Below are 22,092 nucleotides of genomic sequence, written 5' to 3' on the forward strand. Positions count from 1 at the left end.
CACTAGTTCACAATTCATCACATAACCCCCAGCTATTAGTCTAAATATTATCCTTCACATAATCCTTTCTCACGGGATACCAACTAACCGCTATTTGTTAATTAGCCAACATCTATCATCTAGTCAAGGTTTATCACTAGACCAAAACTACTATTTATCTATCATTCATTATTATCGACTAATCATCCTATATTCATTAATAATTACTAGACAACACCTTACTACTTGTCACCTACCATCTTTTATTAGCTGACACCATTTATTAACTAACCATTGTTAGCTACCATGTTTCAACTAAGCAAGATTCATTAACTAGTACATTAGATTCCTAGCCATCAAGTGCTATAGTCCCCTACTAGACACTAGTTACCACATAGCTTAACTGTCTAATAAGAGGAGCAGTCAAAAGATCAGATTTAAGCGATAATCATGTTATTTATAATGGTAAATAATCATAAATGTACCAAATATATACATTCTATCACCAGTATTCAACTAGTGGAATAATAAGCATCATACCATATCTTTCTCCATACCATACCAGAGAGATGTTCATACAAACATATACATATTCATAAGCTGTAAGCACATCATTTATAATAATAAACAATTATACTATTCAATCAATATCATAACATGTGCCTTATTCCATTAATTTATTCAAAATAATCACAATATCATAATCACAGCCTTAGTCCCACACACATATCTGAGACTTGTACCAGTAATCATATTTATAAGTCATAGCATATCTCGAATCATCTCACATATATGAGGCATCTCACATATAAGAGGCATAATATCAATAAGCATGTAATCATCAGTCACAAATGAGATATCTCACATCTAGGAGGCATAATATAGATAGACATATAATCATCTCTAACACAAGAGGCATCTCATATCTAGGAGGCATAATATAAATAAACATGTAATCATCTATAGGATATCTTAGATTAATAGGTCTTACATCGTGACTACGAGAAATATCTCTTCTCTAGGCCAATTTACATAACCAAGAGAAACATCGTCTATATAAGTCTAACAATCATGACTAAAGGAAATAGCAACTCTATGGGCAAATCATCAAGTCTACGAGAAAATGGCATCTCTATAGTCCAGTTATCAAGTCTATTAGGAAATAGAATCTTTATTGGTCAATCATCAAGTCTAAAAGGAAATAACATCTCTGTAGGCCACATAATATATCTAGGAGGAATGACATCTCTAAATGCCCAATATTACTTCCACATGGAGTATCATAACCCTAACACAAAATCCATAATTCAAGAACATTAATACAAGTTACCAAGTTACGAAGTAACCTTATATTTAGGTTTACTAGCCTTATCTACATCTAACATCCACACTAGGTCCACAAGACTTAACACAAGCTTAGACCTAAGTAAGTCGAACGATCCCACTTCTAATCCATAATTTTCATAATTAGGCATACTACACCCCAAACTAGGTTAAGGTATCTAGTTCATCTTCTAGATGTCAAGTAAGCCATATTCAAGCCTAAGATAGTAACTTTGGCTAGAAACAAGGGTACTCAAGTCAACTCTACCAAACTTATAGTTTCAAGACTACTATACTAGCCCAATAAGGCTAAATATTCAAATCATGCTTTAAAAGATAAAACCATTTTCCAAACATAGCATTATATCATATCCATGCTATAACTAATCTAAACTAAAGAGGGAACGCAATATGGTACAAAAGGGTTATAAACATCCTATCTTATGGGTCCAAAACTCTAATATAGTTCCCAAACATCCACATTCAAGACCTAGTTATCCTACTCATAATCTAGCCTAACATCTATATCCACACACAAAATATATCTCCCATCATCTATGAAGAAAAGTAGATAGAAGCCTACCTCAAGGCCAAACCGCATAACCTCACTTCATGCACCACATACTCGTCTTTAGTTTACAATCCTCAAAATGCCATAACACTATCAAATCCATAATCTACTCATCTTTACGAGCCCAATGATAACCATATTTCACTATTGTGCTTCGGGTCCAAAAATGACACTAAAACCCCAAGTGGATCCCACATAAGGAAAACGAGTTTCAAAGACCAACCCAATGTTAACACATGAATAAGGAATCATAACCGTCAAAGAATGGGTGAAAGCTAAGCATACTCAGGGCTAAAATCAAGCCCTAAACTAAATTAGGGTTTTGGGTCCAAACTAAGAAATTCAAGCATGATTCAAGAAATTCCTACCTTAATCTTGAAGATAATAACGATACAAGATGATAATTAAGCTCCCAAGTCACCCCCGTGACCAATTTTGAGTCATTACACTTATTTTGGGGGGTTTTAGGTCTAAACGGTGAAGGGGAAATGCCCCAAACACGTCTTGGGGCCTTTATATAGCCTTTACAGGAACTCAGATATCACAATTGTGGTTCTACAAGCCGCGATTGCGCTACTCGCGATCGTACACTCTTGGCCACGATCGCGGTTGCACTAGATGACAACAAACTCAAAAATTAGTTTTTGACCCTCAAAACTCATTCAAAATCCAAAGAACATGATCTAATAGTGAATTTTGCGTGTAAATCACATTTCAACTCCATTGGAGTCATCAAAATGTTCATCGGAGTTCGTTTAGGCAAAAAGTGAGGCCCACACCTATAGTTTCATCATTTTTCATAAAATTCGCTCAATAGCCCAAAATAAGTTCGGGATCATTGGGACCCAAACCAAGGGTCTCCTAGAATAAAATCATTGTTTTAGACGTGATGAAGAAGTCAAATTTTCATTTCGAGGTTGTTTAGACCAAATATGGCCCGTACACTAATTCTTTTCAATTTTAAACTTTTCGACTAATAGGTCAAAATGAGCTCGAGTGTATTGGGACCCTAACCAAAGGTTTACCCAAACTAAAATTGATATTTCAGGTCTTCTAGTGCAGTCGGAATTGTATATGAGATTGTTTCACTAAAGTTTTTGCCCTGTTGCCATTTAGAACCAACGAAGACTTCAAAATAGGGAATTGGCTCTAAGAACCAAACAAATTGCGCGGTAACCAAATCGCCTGTCCCATCAAGTCATAAAGGACTTGGGGCAGCTATGGAGAAGCTCAAACAGTGAAGATAAGCATAAATATGGAAAATAACCTAAGGGTCATTACAATATCCACTACTTAACGGACTTTCATCCCCGAAAGTCAACAGACAGAAAGAAACTCAAAATCTCTAAAGGATGAGGTACTGGGCCTGTATGCTCCAAGCATGACTTCCCAGATAAGCTCAGCGGAGAGAAAATACTTGTAAGGGATTTTTCCATAGGTATTCTTTTTTCAACTAGTACTCTCATTCTACTTCCAAAATAGTGAACTCAACTTAACCAGTAACTGGCCTCTAATTGAATTAAAAAGACTGATATATGTACATTAGAATCATACCACAATGATACCATCACTATATCTACATGAATCAACAGAGGCTCATCCCAGCCAAAAGCAAACCCAGACAAGAGTCATAAAACCGACTCCAAATCAAAAAATAGCATTCCTTTACCCTTTTGCACCTGCTATCAGCTCCAAGCAAGGAGGAAAATCACTTGAGTCTCATCCACACAGTATCATCACAGAGAACTCAAAGAACTAAAGCTGATCCATTGAAATTCCATAAGAAAAACATGAGAATAATCTCATAAGGCAATATTTGGGCATAAAAATGGAGATAGTCATGGAATGCAATCTATACCAATGTTGTAACCAATTTGGATAAAAATCAAACTGAAATATCAAAATCTAAGGTATAACTACTCATAATTGAATATTGCACTCTAGGATGTCCCATTCATCGAGAATGAAGACATACTAAACCTAACTTGAGAATATTAATCTTGCTGAGTAAATCATCCAAAATTCCCAATGAAAGCTGAAACTTGAGGTTAAAACTGAAATAATCAATACGAGGCCCATAGGCTATCATCTGAACACTAATCAACTATAATACAATCGAAGTCTAGATGATCAAATAGGTAATCACAGAGTAGTCTCAATCAACCTATAAATGAAATCTGAACTAAAACTAGTCCAAAACAAAGGCTGCACGACAACTCTACAACACGAAGCTGAAATCTCAATGCAAAGGCTGAACCACTCAGTCTCAATTATCTAAATCAAAACTAAAAATGGGTAGGCATTAATGCTCCAAATTTATCATACTTTAAAATTGCCACTCCAAGGAGTCAAAATCCAAAACTAGGCCAATAAGGGTATATTAATGTCAATTATCCCAAATTGACTCTAGTATCCAGATCTTACATATCCGAGATAAATCATACCAAGCCATAGTTGAGACATATATAGAGAGAAAAATCACCACAGGGATAACCACTGACTGATAACATAAGCAATAAACTCTATATCAGCTGGAGGGAATGAAATATTGCCATAAAATAGGAGTCATGCCAAAGGAAAAATCACTAGCTGAAAATGCATATAACCCACTCTATATCTGCTGGAGGGCATAAACTATCCAAACATACTCATAAAATCAAGGCTAAAAATAACACGAGAAATGGCCAAAGCTCTAGCAACTTGGAAAAATGCAACTTAAGCCAAAATCTAACCAATGTAATACTCCATCAAGGCAAACAATAAACACAAACACATATCATTGAGGAGAATCACTCTACTAAGCCTCACTAGGACAAACAAATATTGAAATGGGGATTTCCTGAATCCACCCAAGAACAACATCATCGAAGAAGAAATACCAATCTCAAAACCAAGGTCAAATTCATGACCACCACCAGAGAACCAAGAACTCAAGCTAAAGAGTTTCTAATTTTCCAGCTTAAGAAGCGATCATAGGAAAGGCCACCTGCCTCTAACTTTCTAAATCTACTAGGCAAAACCATATCACAACAACAAAGGAGTATCTAATCTCCACACTAACAATAAGATAAACTATCCCAAGGTACCGATCCAACATACCTATGAGATAAATCCACACATCTTAATATCAATATCAATATCAATATCAGACTATGAAACAACCACAAACAATAACGAACCTCAAACTGGTCCATCAATCAAGCAGGTTATACAAGAAGGGACAGACAAAACAAAATCCATCCCAACCCAGGAGGCAAGCCTAAGGATCTCAAACTCAAAAATGAAAAACATAACAAAATTGTAGTCTTAAAAACACAAAGAGCCATGGAAGGTCAATTTACAATCGATACCACAATACATCCTTAAAATTGATCTAATATATTTAATAAAGAGGGAACAAAGTCAACCTCACTGCGCTAGGGGAAAGAAATCATCAAATTGGGTTATATCTACTCAAGCCACCAAATGATATCATAAGAAAATAAAAGTCTAACTAGTTAACACTAGTCTATACAGCTACCCAACGAGAATCAAATTCATCATGTAACAATCATCAAGTAATAATATCAAGTAATATCAATAAACTCACATAGTGGTGGCTATAGCAACGACAATATCAATATTAACATACTGAACAGGCAGTATCAAAATTAATATCAATATCATGTTCCACTCAATGACCATAATAGGGTTAATGTGCCAAGATAAATAAGACTCTATTCCAAAACCACACCCATAGAGGAAAAACATCAAAACACATCTACTCCATCTACTACTAAAAGAAATAAAACACAAAGTAGTAACATAATCATGAATTCAACAATAAGGCACATAATAACCAATATAAATTCATCAAGGCATATAATTATCAATGGGTATGAAAACCTATATACATATAATAAGAGATAAATACAGGAAATAAAAGCACACCAATTGTGGTGACATTTGCAGTCACATGCCTGACGGGCATAGGAAAATAAATCTGAATGGGTCCAACTCAGATCGACCGACTGAATCATCAACTTAGGTGCCAAGTGCACCATCTCTAACTGAAGATTCCATAACATCATGAGCTGGTCTAAAGAAGTTGAATGACTGGAATCTCATGTCAGAGGCACTCTTTAGATTAGTAGCCAGTCTCTCTACAGTCGTAGCAATTCCTAAAGCATTAATATAAAGAGAACACAAACTGAGCCTTAATGGTTGGCCAAATAACGCTGAGAGAAATTTGCAAAAATTATGTCCAAATTCCCAAAATCATAGTCTGTCTTGGGAACTATAGGCTGGTGGGGAATACATGCTAACTCTAGCTGATCACCTATCTTATACAGGGGATTTCACTGAACCAGTGTCTCATCACAATATAACCAAACCAAGATCCTTGAATACTTTGAGATACTGCCTCTCATAATCCAGAATGGTATCCATGTCTTGAAGGACAATACCACACTCTACAATTCTAATGGGGACTCTTTCAAATCTATTTTGGCTGCCGCTAAGGATCTTCTATATCCATCACTGACCCTCTAGTCCGATATTGCGCTAAAATTCTAGAAACACGTGTTAGAGTCTCATCCATATTTGTCAACAATATTGCATATTCCTTTAGGGATAGAATAGAGTCAAAGAATATGTTCAAGGTTCATAGGAATGTGGACACATGATAAAGAGTCATGAAGTGAGTTTCCTAAAATGTTACTATAGCCTCCCAAAGATAGGTTACGGATGTCTCCACACTGATCTTTAGGACTCTACCAATACTTAGCTCTTGTACTAATACACCAATGAAACCTAGGCTCTCATACTAATTTGTCACGACCTAATTTTCTCAAGTCATTATGGCACCTACCGTAACCCACTAGTAGGCAAGCTAACCCATAATTTGGAATGAATAGTAATAGACTACTCAATAATATAATAAAAAATACAAAATATATGAAACAAAGATCAATATATAGAAGAATCCCAAAACTTGGTGGTATCAGTACAAGGGCTTCTAATATAAAAAGATTAAAAACTTGGAATATCAAGAGAAATACAATGATATAAATTATCTTTGAATGCAACTTAGAGACTATTATAATACATAAGAGAGAGATATGAAATGCTCTAAACTTCAGGAGCTCACTCTAAGTCTATGAACAAGGGCTGCCCCGCATGATGAACATATCAATGGTGATAATATGTACTATGATCTGTAGGTGGAAGAAGTGTAGTATAAGTACCAAAAAATGGTACTTAGTAGGCTACTTCCAACTAAGCTCCAAAGATAAAACAAATAGACAACATATAAATTAGTATAGAAACTACACCCAAGAGTCCAAACATCATATGTCAAGTGAGATAATAAGGAACAACCATCCTGTTTATGTCCAATAGTCTAACTTAATAAAACAAAGGAAGTATTAGTGTGAACTAACCTATTCTAGCTGCATTCAATATACGTCAATGATATATCGTATATCCTAGGTCAATATAGGAACACAGAGCGAAGGAATATATATATATATATGTGTGTGTGTGTGTGTGTGTGTATGTATATATAGTAATATACAAGGCAAATAAATGACTATACAACATGAACAACGAAGGAATGGATATACAATAGTATCATATCTTCATAGAGCTAGATATATAAATAGGTATACACATATATAAACACGAGGTCATGTTAATGCATAACCTATACCATCATATTCTCATTTTGATACCTCACTATAGTAGAATCGGGATTTAAATACTATCATACTCAGGGTTTCTAATCCACATGGCTAGTCATGAAATAATCATGCATAATAATACAATCATAAGATAGGAGAGGCCGAAGACGTACCTCAAATCCTAATACTGGATCAATGACCAATCTATCATAAGTTACCCATAATAAAAATCCTAACAATGATAATACAATATCAATAACATTGTGAATAATTGACTACTCCGAAAAACCAAATGTCTAGTCGAGCCTATGCATACCCCCACCGACCTAGGCTCGAAAGGTTCAATTAACATACAATAACACATGGCATATTATTCACCCATATGTATACAACTGTCCCATACCGGCAAATAAACATAGGTGCATATTGGTGATAGTCAAGCGCATGAAGGAATGAATGCAAAGTACACAATCAATATCACAAATCATCATAATTTTCCTCATTAGGACCATTATCATCATAATCAACCACCGGCCTTGTCGGGTATCAACATATGATCAATATATCCTCCAGCCTTACCGGGTATCAACATAATCACAATAGTATCCTCCAATTTTTTCGGGTATCAATATCATCTCACAATTGTATCCTCCGGCCTGCTGGGTATCAATATTATCATAATAGTGTCCTCCGGCCTTGTCGGGTATCAATATTATCACAATAGTATCCTTTGGTCTTGCTAGGTATTAATATCATCACAATTACCATTACCAAGTATGATACTCTAAAATACTCATAAAAATACACATATCACCAGAGAATATCTATCTAGTCGATACATCCCAACTGCTCATTATTAGTTAACCAACACTTATTATAATAGGATCAATAGTTCACTAGTCATCACATAACCTCTAGTTATTAGCCTAAATATTATCCTTCACATAATCCTTACTCATGGGATACCAACTAACCACTATTTATTAATTAGCCAACATCTATCATCTAGTCAAGGTCCATCACTTGACCAAAACCGCCATTTATCCACCATTCGTTATTATAAATTAATCATCCTATATCCATTAATAATAACTAGACAACACCGTACTACTTGTCACCTACCATCTTTTGTTAACTGACTCCACTCATTAACTAACCATCGTTAGATACCATGTTTCAACTAAGCAAGATTCATTAACTACTACATTAGTTTCCTAGCCATCAAGTGCTATAGTCCCCTAATAAACAGCTAGATACCACATAGCTTAATGGTCTAACAAGAAGAATAGTCATAAGATCACATTTAAGCGATAATCATATTATTTATAATGGTAAATAATCATAAACGTACTAAATCTATGTATGCCATCACCAATATTAAATCAGTGGAATAATAAGCATCATACCAAATCTTTCTCTATGCTATATCGGAGAGATGTGTATACAAATATATACATATTAATATTCATAAACTGTAAGCACATCATTTATAATGAAAATTAGTTCTCGGCTATTTAATCAATATCATAACATATTCCTTGTCCCATTAATTTATTCAAAATAATCACAACATGATAATCACGGCCTTAGGCCCATACACATATCTGAGACTCATATCAATAATAATATTTATAAGCCGTAGATTATCTCTAACCATCTCACATATAAGAAGCATCTCGCATATAGGAGGCATAATATCAATAAGCATATAATCATCTCTCATACAAGAGGCATCTCACATCTAGGAGGCATAATATATATAAATATGTAATCATCTATAGGATATATTATATCAATAGGTCATACATCATGACTACGAGGAATATCACTTCTCTAGGCCACTTTACATATCCATCAGGAACATCGTCTCTATAAGTCCAACTGTATAAAGAAAATAACAACTCTATAGGACAATCATCAAGTCTAAGAGGAAATAGCATCTCTGTAGTCCAATCATCAAATCTAAGAGGAAATAGCATCTCTATAGGCCAATCATTAAGTTTGAGAGAAAATAGCATCTCTATATGCCACATAATATATCTACGAGGAATATCACTACATGCCCAATATCACTTCCACAAGGAGTGTCATAACCACAACTTAAAATCCACAATCTAAGAACATTAATACAAGTTACCAAGTTATGAAGATCCTTATTCTAAGGTTTACTAGCCTCATCTATGTCTAACATCTACACTAAGTCCACAAGACTTTACATAAGATTAGACCTAAGTGGGTCGAATGATCCAATTTCTGTTCCACAACTTCCATAATTAGGCATACTATGCCCCAAACTAGGGTAAGTTATCTAGTATATTTTCTAGATGTCAATTTAGCCCTATTCAAGCCTAAGATAGCAACTTCGGCTAGAAACAAGGGTACTCAAGTCAACTCTACCCAACTTACAATGTCAAGACTACCACACTAGCCCAATAAGGCTAAATATGCAAATCATGCTTCAAAAGATAAAACCATATTCCAAATATAGAATATATCATTTCCATGCTATAACTAATCTAAACTAAAGAGGGAAGCCAATAGGATACAAAAGGGTTATAAACATGCCATCTTACGGGTCCAAAACCCTCATCTAATTCCTAAACATCAACAATCAAGGCCTAGTTATCCTACTCATAATCAAGCCTGCCATCAATATTCACACGCAATATATATCACACATCATCTATGAAGAAAAGCTTATAGAAGCCTAACTTAAGGCCTAACTACAAAACCTCACTTCATGCACTACATAGTCATTTTCACTTTATAATCCTCAAAATACCACCACACTATCAAAACCATATTCTACTTATCATTATCAGTCTAATAATACCCATATTGCACTATTGTGTTTTAGGTCAAAAAATGACACCAAAACCCTAAGTGGGTCCCACATATGGAAAATTAGTTTCTGAGACCAACCCAATCTTCACACATGAATAAGGAATCATAACCCTCAAAGAATGGGTGAAAACTAAACATACTTTGGCGAAAAATCATGCCCTAAGCTTAATTGGGGTTTTAGGTCCAAACTAAGAAATTCAAGCATGAATTCAAGAAATTCTTACCTTAATCTTGAAGATAATCATGATACAAGATGATAATTAAGCTCCCAAGTCACCCTCCATGACCAATTTTTGGTTATTACACTTATTTTGGGGTTTCTAGGTCTAAATAGTGAAAGGGAAATGCTCCAAACGCGTCTTGGGGCCATTGTATATCCCCTACAAGTACTCAGATGTTGCAATTGTGATACTATAGAATACAATCGCTCTACTCGCGATCACACACTCTTGACCGCGATCGCAGTTGCACCAGATGACAAAAAACTCAAAAATAAGTTTTTAACACTCGAAACTCATCCAGAATCCAAAGAACATGATCCAAAAGTGAATTTTGAGTGTAAACCACATTTCAAATCCAATGGAATCATCAAAACATTAATCGGAGATCGTTTAGGTAAAAAGTGGGTCCACATTTATAGTTTCATCACTTTTCATAAAATCTGCTCAATAGTCCAAAATAAGTTTGGGAGAATTGGGACCTGAACCAAGGGTATCCCTATAATAAAATAGACATTTTAGATGATGGAAAAGTTGGATTTTTAATCCAAGATGATTTCGATCAAGTGTAGGTCCCATACCCATTCTTTTCAATTTTTAACTTTCCAACCAATATGTCAAAATGAGATCGGGTGCATTGGGACCCAAACCAAAGGTTTACCTTGACTAAAGTTGATATTTTGGATCCACTGGCATAATTGGATTTTTCATCTGAGATTATTTCATTGAAGTTTTTGCCCGGTGGCTATTTGAAACTAGCAAAGACTTCAAAATAGAGACTTGGCTCTAAAAATCAAATGAATTTCCTGATAACCAAACCGTTAGTCCCAACAAGTCATAAATGAATTGCGACATCTATGGAGAAGCTCAAATGGTGAAGATAAGCATAAATATGGAAAATGACCTGAAGGGTTAATGCAAATGTCATATTTTCTGTCATAAAAAGGGTGTTGCAAGTATTTCTCAAGTGTTTCCATGGTGAAACCATTTGTTTAATGAAAGAGTATAATATGAGGATGTAATTATCAGAGCCTATCATAATGAGTATTTCCAAAACCAGCCACATAGTACATTTCTACAACAAACTACAATTATATATTTCCATAACCCCGTGAGCCAATATCCACTTATTATTTTCATTCATCCATGAATTTCCACATGTTTCATTTTCCAAAGGTATGAATATATATACACACACACACACACACCAAATGTAACACAATGGGCATTTATAATAATACAATACAATTATTCATATGTATTCTAGGCTATCAACATCATATAAAACCCCACACGGTCATACATATCACATAATAACTCAATTTTAGTAATTACATCGCAGATAGACCCCCACACGGGCACAACATATACAAATATTTTTTTAATATTAGTTCCTACTCTTAATATGCATTTTGTACAAAAATCTACAACCCAACCTAGCCTAAAAGAGTTAAGCCATAACCTACCTCGAATGTCGAAATCGATTTGCAATACTTCAACCACAAAGCCCGACTTCTCACGAATGGTCCTAAAGTAAACTAAAATCAAGAAATATAGAATCTATGCATCAAACTAAAGATAACAATACCCATATTGCCTACTTTTGATTCAGGGTCAAAACGAACCCTCGAAATAGATTCTCAAATAAGAAGGGCAAAATCATAAGTTTACTTTAAAAATATGTTACCTATATTTTGAGGAATCTACAGCTGAACATCCAAGTCAAATCAAGTAAAATAGGTTCAAATTAAAGAAAAACTATTTTTAAGCTTTACCAGATAAAATCTTTAAAATTCATGTTGAAATCAATAATTGAAGTTGTTTTGAAGGTTAAATTGATGAAAAACTTGTAATTATAGAATTAAAACATTATTCAAGTGAAAGAGAGTGAAATTGGGGTTTAAAATTAAACCTTAAGATTTTTGCTGTTTGGAGAAATTACTCAAGGAATTAGAGTAAGAAAGGATGAAATCTCACCTTAAATAAAAAATATAATCAAGAAATAAATATTAATCTAGCTTCCCAAGCTCCCACAAGCTTCACTTTTAAATTCTCACACTATATTAGTGTTTAATTCTAAAGAGGCAAGAAGAAAGAATGGGCAAAATGAAAAAAAGAGTATTTATGTATCGAACCAGGTAACTGGGTATAGAAGGGCAGAAACCTCACCTCCCATATGTAATTTACCCTTTGTGCACCAGTAACCTGGTGCACCGGATGTTTAAGTCCAAAACGAACTTCGACGGGGTGTGCGAGATTTGTTTGGAGTCTGATATACGCAAATGAACTATGTAACCACACAAAATTTGATGGTTCAGACTCAATGGAAATATCTAAATTTTGAAAAAATAAATCATTTGCACAGAGTTGACCCCCAAAATCTAAAATTACAATTTTTCAAATTGAGAATCGAAATGAGACTTAAAAGTCGTAAAACCCAACCAAATATGTCAGCACCCTAAAATTAACATTTTGGATCTACTGGTGCAGTACATTCAGTCATCCATTGCACGAATCAAGTGATATCCATATAAGTCAAAAATAAGGCTCTCAAAGCCACCAAAAATCACAATATCGCAGAAATAGTACAAAATGCATCAGGAACCATTCCAATCACCCCAACAACCAAAAAATACCACCATAAAACTATAGGGAGGAGTAAAACAGTTAAATCACATAAAATTATAAATTTCACATATTTTTCATCAAATTTTTAGGTCGTTACACATTATTAGTATTTTGGATTCCTTGAGTTATCTGACTGATAATATTATTTTTACTGGGCCCGTGAGTGGTTCAGGCTATTAATATACTTGAATTGTCTAATTACTTGTCAAAGTCTAATGAGGACTAATTGTAGAAAGGTGGTGTTAATTGTTGTTTTTTATGGTATTGACTTGGTTAATTTTCTATATTGTCTTATACTTATCTGATTTGGTTGGTTATTGCCAAGAAAAGATTAAAGTGAAGGTATAAATGCTAAACCTTACATGGTTGAGCCTGTTTACAAAGTTTTGGGTATGTGTTCTAATTTATTGTTTTGAGTTGGCCAATGACCCCACCAGTGCGTAGTTATTTTGTACTGATACTATTTGTGCACTTCTTTTGTTATGTGTAAAGTATATTCCAGTGGCTTTGGTGAGACCTCAACTTTAGCGGAGGTTTTGACTCAAGGATGAAGTAATTTTTTGATAGCCATGAGTCTTTATACTTATTGTTCTTGTCCAGTTTTTTTGGAAACAAACATTTTCCTTCTTATAAGTTCTCAGGTTATATTGAGAGTTTGATATTATTAGATGCTTTGATATGATGACTTTCAGTTTTTGAGGGTAATTTAAACATTTGTCACTATCTACACTTGTTTATTTATTAGAATTAATTGAAACATTTGGTTGTTAATGGAATTTTTATTCTCTTTTAACAATATTTTAAGTACTAGAGTAGGACAATTTGAATTAGATAGTTCTCTCATCAGAGGGATAACCGAGTGCCATTCATGATGGGGCTTTGTTCATAACACTTACACACTTAAGCATATACCAACTGGAATAAAAGAAGTTTAGTGATGAAAATCAACCATGGCTGCATAACTGAGTTCAAATAGTAGTCACTTAGCCCCATCAGAAAGAAATAAGGGAAAAAAACTTCCCTATTTCTTCTCCTTATAAGAGGGATTTATCCTTATAAGATATTTTGGTGTCGGGATCCCTATAATTCACACTAATAGATATAACTCGATAACCTCAATCATCCTTAGGATGGGTTCTCCCAAGCCCCTACTATGAACAGTATGCAAGCTTTATAAGTTCTTAATCTTCTCCAACGGCTGAGTATTAACCTCTTATTCTTAGTAATCAGCCTGAAAGGCTGGCAACCCCTAAAAATATAGTTGATATGCTGCTGAACCTCATCAATAGAAGTATGAGGTCAATTAATCGACAAGAATTAACTACTCTAGGTGATACCTGCATATACAAGAAAAATATCAAAATAACTAAACATATGGGATGATCAAAAGGAAGGATAAGGTAAAGGATACCATGGTTCTTAGCTATCTAATCATTACTGAAAGTGCTACATTTATGAGTTTGATCTGCAAATAAAGTGGTGTCTAAGATTTTTTAAATCCATGGTCAAATGGAAAATTAACGTAGAGACATCAAAAATATGTTAGATGGTACACTAACAATGAATCAAAAAAAGGTTTTAGACATAAAGGGAGGAAACATAAAAGTACATGTAAGAGATTGGAAACTTACAATGCATGTTCCATTATTTAGGGACCAGGTAGTTGCTAATGTCTTTACTAGACATAATTAAAAATCTGTCAATCTAGCCCCTATTATAGTTGCTGTTAAGGTGATAATAATGGTGTTCCTCTCTCTACCAACAAGGTTCATAGTTCCCTCACAAGAAATCAAGAGGAGTACAAGAGTATGAGGTAATCTATGGAAAATTTTTGATCGTTCCCTTTGGCCAAAAAATAGAGATAGACCAATGCCCTTTAATGATCTGACCAATCTGATAAAGATAAAGTCAAAAGGTTGGCACAACTTTTTTATCATGTCATCGATGTTCAATCTCCAAAGTAGAGAGTAGTAACACCCCAGATTTTTGGTCCCTGAAAATTCCTTGACCTTTGAGCTTACTATTATGACTACGACTCATTATACAAGTCGTAAGGTATCTATACGGGTCATAGGATCCTAATCATATGGAGACTAGTCTGTTTGGACAGGTTTCTATTGTGATCATTACTTTCACCCAATGAGTCATCATTTCGTAGCCTAACCAGTGTGGTGCCTAAATGTTTCTGCTTCAATAATAACTGTACCATGCCAGTCATAAGGTCTGAGTACGAGATGTAGGGTATGACTCCTAGTCATACCAGAGTGCATACCCCATGATACTGTCCAGGATATGAGTCTAAAGGATGACTCGTAGCCAGTCATCATATGACCCATAGCGACTAGGTGGTCATATTTCAGTCTAGCTATTAAGGGCATTCTAGTAATTTTCCTTTTCCCTACTTAGACCCCACATCTATAAAACACAAAGAAGGGGTTATTTCTCATTCTTTATCATATCTAATACACTTTTAAACAATCTTAATTCCCCAAAGCAAGAATAAACTAGGGTTTCTCAAGGTTGGTCAATTGGAGCTCCCAAGGGTGATTCTCTCCATAGTTGTGATACTTTCAGGAATGTTACTCTTCCCCAAATCTTATTTTATAAAAATCATGTATTGTAAATGGTTTATTTGTATGGATTTGAATGTGGGTTTGATATGGGTTGAGGGTTTTAGAATAGTTGATCCTTGAATTATTTTTCCATGGTTTTCATGAATTGTTCATTCTTTGAATCGAATGTTTTTGTACTAATGGGGTGCATGGGTGTGGTAATTGTAAATGGGGTCGAGGTATTCCCCAAATTGATGTTTTTAACTTGGAATTGGTTTTGAACCATTTTATTCCCTCAACTCACTTATGTAAATCACTTTGAATTTTGGAATTATAACTTGGTTTAAGTTACACACCCATACTATTGCATTGCATATATGGTTAAAGAATGAACACATATTTTGAAGGCCTTGTTGGATATGTTTTTATTTAATGAAAAAGGGGATTGAGGCATTTCCCTAATTTGATTTGATCAAATAATGAAGGTCAAGCCATTCCTCCAACCTGATTTAATAAATAAAGGGGGTTGAGGCATTCCACCAAATTAATGGAATTATGATGGTATAATTATGAGCTTGTAATCTAAATGGTATGATGATACATGTGGTGTACCTTAACGTATAATTCCTTGGTTAATGAATGGGTTATGTGACACTTGTTTTATTTGTGATTAATGGGTTTATGTTGCTAGGTCGTGAAGATGTGAGTCTCAAATGACTGATATTGGAAACTTATGTTTGCCAAAATGAGAGTTAATCTCAATGATTGTATGCATGGTTAACACTATTGATATATTTGTATATAGGATTGATGCAGGGTCAGGGCATTTCCTGGTCTTCCTTGATACCACTAGTTCATGCGACTAACACGCACTGTCTTTTCAGTAGGGGAAGCTAAACCCATAGAGCCCGCTGGTGCCAATTTTTAATGGTTGAGATACATAGTTCAGGATAATGTTTTACAATCATGTGAAACCTTGTTCCCTAACCCGATATCTTATTTATGTATGTATATGATGATATATACATGGTTTGAGTTGGCATTACTTTATCCCTTTCCTAAGTACAAGCTAATGCTCACCCCACTAACCTTCCTCGAAGGACGTATACCCATGTGATGAAAGGTCCAAAGGAACTTTCACTTTTCTCTAGCACAGTGGCAGATGATCCCAGAGTTGTTCGTGAGTTAGCTTGAAGTGGTAAGCCTCTTTTTTTTTTGAAAGGCCCATTAGTTTTTGGTCTTGTTATATCATAAAGAGTTCGGTCATTTTTTCTTTTTGTGGCTATCTTCTGGGGATTATCCAAAATTATGAAGATATAGGTTTTGGATAGAGGCTTTTGTGAATTATTGTGGAGTAGGATTTGGTACTGTGATTTCTTAGTACAACCTTATTATTGATTATTCTGTCTTTTTCTATGTCTAGAATTCATCATCTTCTAGGTGTGTTGTAATCTGTTTGACTAGGTGTAACGCCCTAAATCTGGTACCCAAAATGCTACAAGGTGCTAACAATCTCGAAGGATCACTAGCTAATCCATGACTAATATCTATACCTGTTCACTGCATAATATATCATAAAATGTAGAATACATAGAAGCTGTAAGGCCATAAAGTTCACATCTGATAAAGCAAAATATCTGAAAAGCGGTATCACAGTACCAAACTGAAAATACTAAAAACAACTATCTGAACATACTAGTCTGAAATTCCTCTAATACTAAACTGTCTGAATAAGGAGTTGAGGGGACATGTTCCTAACTAACTGCGTCCACTAAAAACTAATCTGAAATAAATAATGATAACATCCTCAAATAATGTAGACTCACTGCTAACACTGGATGGTAAATTCTAGAATGCTACGGAGGCTTTGGATCTCATGCTTATGAAACTATGGTGTAAAAGACCATAGCGTAAGAGAAAAGTATGCATCAGTACGACTGAATGTACTGGTATGCTAGTGGGGTAGGTTGAATACATTGAGTTCATATGCATGAACAATAATAATAACAGACTGACTCTCATAAGCATGACAATACATGCACGAGACATAATAAATAATAATGATATCATGATAACATGATTACTGAATCTGAATACTGATAACATAAGTGACTATATCTGACAGTCCTGATTCTGATGGAACTATCTGAGTTCTGTACTAAGCTGAGTTGACTGCATCTGAAAGTCCTAAAATCTGAAGAAATATCTGAGTTCTTTTACTGAGACTAATGCTGAGACCGTGGGAGTCAGTCATCTAACAGACATGCCTCAAATGCGCTATAATAGCTGAGCTGGGGTCCAATCTATAACCCCAATTAGAAGGGTGTCAATATCACGCCACTGGTAAAGACAAGCTGTAGGTGACCCTCATCTGATAGTGTCCCCAAATAAGAATGGTGGGACCCTCATCTAACAGTATTTATCTACCTTATGAACCCTCATCTGACAGTGTTAATATCTCAACCTATGCTGGCTATATAGTTCTGGAATGCAAGGATTTCTTCTAAGAATTACACCTTCATCTGGCAGTGTGTGTTCCCATCCTTGGGTTCACTCGGTGCTAATTCCTACTCCCATATGAATAGACACTAAACATGATTAACTAAACTGGAATAAACTAAATTCTTGGAGTTTCATTGACTGATGGAATACTACTGAGATTGTTGAATTACGGAGCTTTCCTGAGTCACATGACTGACTTAGTTCTATGAATCATGGCTTGCCTGAGGATATCGTGAAAACATGACACTGGCTATAGGCACACATCTATATTTTTTGGGTACAAGTACCCCCAGGACTTGATAGAAGGAAACTGACAAAGCATGACTTTCTTGAATACATCACCAGCATCAATAATACATAATACAATAAATTGGGGATTTCATGAAGTACATAGTTATCATATTATCTAACATGGATGGGAATGCTTATAATCATATCATAATCTCATATTCTAATATCATGGGTATTCCGACAACATATACATTTCACAACGATACCATGGAATCCATTTAAACATAAGAGGATGACAAACATGTAGCATTTACTTCAGGTTTAAGATATAAGGCATGATTTCTATTCTTTCAAGCATTTTATCAAACACCTTGCAGAAATGATTTAGGGCATAGGTGGAATCTTCAAATTGCACATCATAAACAACTCAATTCATGGGTTTTTATTTAGCATGCTAACTTAATATTATGACAAAAAAAATAAAGATTCCAACTTTGGAATCAATCAACATCAACAACATGGTTACAAATAACCCACGACATAAATACCATGATTTATAGATAAAACAAGGTTCTTGAGCTTCATGGATGAAAGGAATCCATTACTCAACACTAAACATACCTTGGTTAGTAAATACACGAAGATTGATGGAGGGAATTCTTGATTTTGAATCTTCTACGAAAAATCCTTGGTTGTTCTTGAGAGGTTTTTGAGAGAAGAGAGTATATTTGGGTGTAAATGGGGCTTAATCCTGTGTTTTTAAATTATATAAGGGTAGGGAAAATGGTAACTTTGCACTCAAATATGCTAAGTTAGACACTGAAAATTTTGGCAGCATGCGATGGAGTGTGCGTCGCATGCTCTAGTCCCTCGCACTGGAGCATACATCGCATGCTCTATCGTATGCTAGGACCAGTGAGATGGACCATACGACGCATGCTAATCACATGGTGCTACTGTTTCAAAATCGAAACATACCCTAGACGGATTCAAAAAATTCCAAAGCTCACTCGAGATATAATATAACCTTGCCCCATTGCAATACAACTTGAAAATTAAAAAACGAAGGTCGGAAAGGTCATTAAATAAATCTCCAAGGTTTGGAGGCATAAAATAAGACTAAGTGTTGAACACTTACAAAAAAATTTCTAAGTGTTGGAGCTTGTAAAGCTTAAGGAGCTGAATTTTTAGACTTAGAATTTTATGGGGTGTTACAATATCTCCCCCTTGGGAACATTTGTCCTCGAATGGAAACTGACTGAGAGAGGGAAGAAGACCACAGAGGTACATATAGAACATACATAACTAAAAACATGAGATCATGTCTGACATAACTGATAAGCTAAACATATCATACTGAACATGCATATCTGATGCATGACTGATAAGATGAATTCATGCATATCTGATGCACGGATAACTGATTCATCAATGTATGACTGAGTGTTCTAATGAACTAAGTTTTCTCACAATGAGAATGCATGTCTGATGCATGATCACTTGTCCGAACTGATACATGGATGCATGACTGAATATGCAATGGTATTTGATACCAAGTTTGAAATAGACTTAAACATGAAATTGAATAAGCTTAAGGAGAACTGTTACCTTAAGTTGAGTCTGAGTTAGCAGAGAAGAGGTGAGCTACTTGGTTCACATGTCTGCTTCTGCTTCCCAATTAGCTCCCTCAATGAACTGATTCTGCCAAAGAACTTTGACAAACGGAACTTCCTTGTTCCCCAGTCTACGAGTCTGATAGTCAAGAATTTTTGACTAGAATCTCTTCATAAGAGAGGTTGTTTCTAAACATCAATGATCTGAATTGGGACTACAACTGCTGGGTCACCTATGTACTTCTTGAGCAAAGAAACATGGAAGACTGGACGAACTGAGGCTAGATCAGAAGACAACTCAAGCTCATAAGCTACCTTTCCAAAGCGACTGAGAATTTTGAAGGGACCGACATATCGAGGACTAAGCTTACCTTTATTTCCAAACCTCTTCACTCCCTTCATGGGAGAGATCTTTAGATAGACATAATCACTGATATTAAACTTGAGATCTTTTTTGCGCACATCAGTATAAGAATTCTGTCAGATCTGAGAAGCCCAAAGTTTTTCTCTGGTCAACTGGACTTTCTCTAAGGCGTCAAATACTAAGTCAGGCCCTATGAATGTGGCCTTACTAACTTTGAACCAACTGATTAGAGATCTACATCTCCTACCATAGAGAGATTTGAATGGAGCCATCTTAATACTGGAATGATAGCTGTTGTTGTATGTAAACTTAATTAAAGGTAAATGGTCATCCCAACTTCCCTTGAAATAAATTGCACACGCTCACACCATATCTTCAAGAGTTTGGATGGTTCTTTCTACTTGACCATCTGTCTGAGGATATAAGGCTGTACTGAGATGGACTTGGGTACTGAGACCCTTTTGGAATGCTTTTTAGAAATGAGAGGGGAAATGGGTACCTCTGACTAATATAATAGATAACAGAATACCTTGCAATCTGAAGAACTCTCTGATGTTGAGTTTGGCGTAATCCTCAGCTGAATAAGAGGTATTTACTGGAAGGAAATAAGTTGACCTGGTCATACTATCTACAATGATGCAAACTAAATCATGATGATGACGAGTTCGAGGCAAACCCATCACAAAGTCCATGTTCACTTCTTCCCACTTCCAAGTAGGAATAGTGAACTGCTGCATAGAATCACTTGGCTTCTGATGCTCTATCTTAACCTGCTGACATATAGAGCACTTAGCCACAAACTTTGCAATATCCCTTTTCATCCCACACCACCAATAGATCTCCTATAAGTCGCAGTACATCTTAGTGGCCCCTGGATGAATAGAGTATCATGCACCATGCGCTTCTGCAAGAATTCGCTACCTCAAGTCATCTATACCTTGAACACAGAGACGACTCTGACAACGCAAAACACCATCTCCTCCTTAGCATAAAACCTCTACTTTCTAACCCTTGAATGACTCTTTCAACTTGACTAGATTGGGGTCTCGATCTTGCTTTTCTTTCACCTTGGAAACTAGAGATGATTCTGAACTACTCTAAACCCATATGTCACCCTCTTCTGTATTGACTAAGCGAACTCCTATTATGGCAAGATGATGGACTTCCTGAGATAGCTTCTTCTTACTATTCTCGACATGAGTAACACTACCCATAGAAAGTGTACTAAGAGCATAAGTCACTATATTAGCCTTGCCCGAATGATAAAGGACACTCATGTCATAATCTTTCAAGATCTCTAACCATCTTCTCTGATGAAGGTTGAGATCTTTTTGAGAAAATACATACTGAAGGCCCTTATGATTGTGAACACATCTACATGAATTCCATATAGATAATCCCTCCAAATCTTCAAGGAAAAAACTACGGCTGGTAACTCAAGATCATGAGTAGGATAATTTTTCTCATGGGGTTTAAGTTTCCTGGAGGTGTAGGCTATGACCTTACCATACTGCATGAGGACACAACCCAAACCTACTCTGGATGCATCACAATACACTACGAACCCATCTGAACCATTTGGAAGAGCTAAGACTAGAGATGAGGTG

This window comes from Capsicum annuum, chromosome 1, assembly GCF_002878395.1.
Source record: "Capsicum annuum cultivar UCD-10X-F1 chromosome 1, UCD10Xv1.1, whole genome shotgun sequence".
In the NCBI taxonomy this organism is placed as follows: Eukaryota; Viridiplantae; Streptophyta; class Magnoliopsida; order Solanales; family Solanaceae; genus Capsicum; species Capsicum annuum.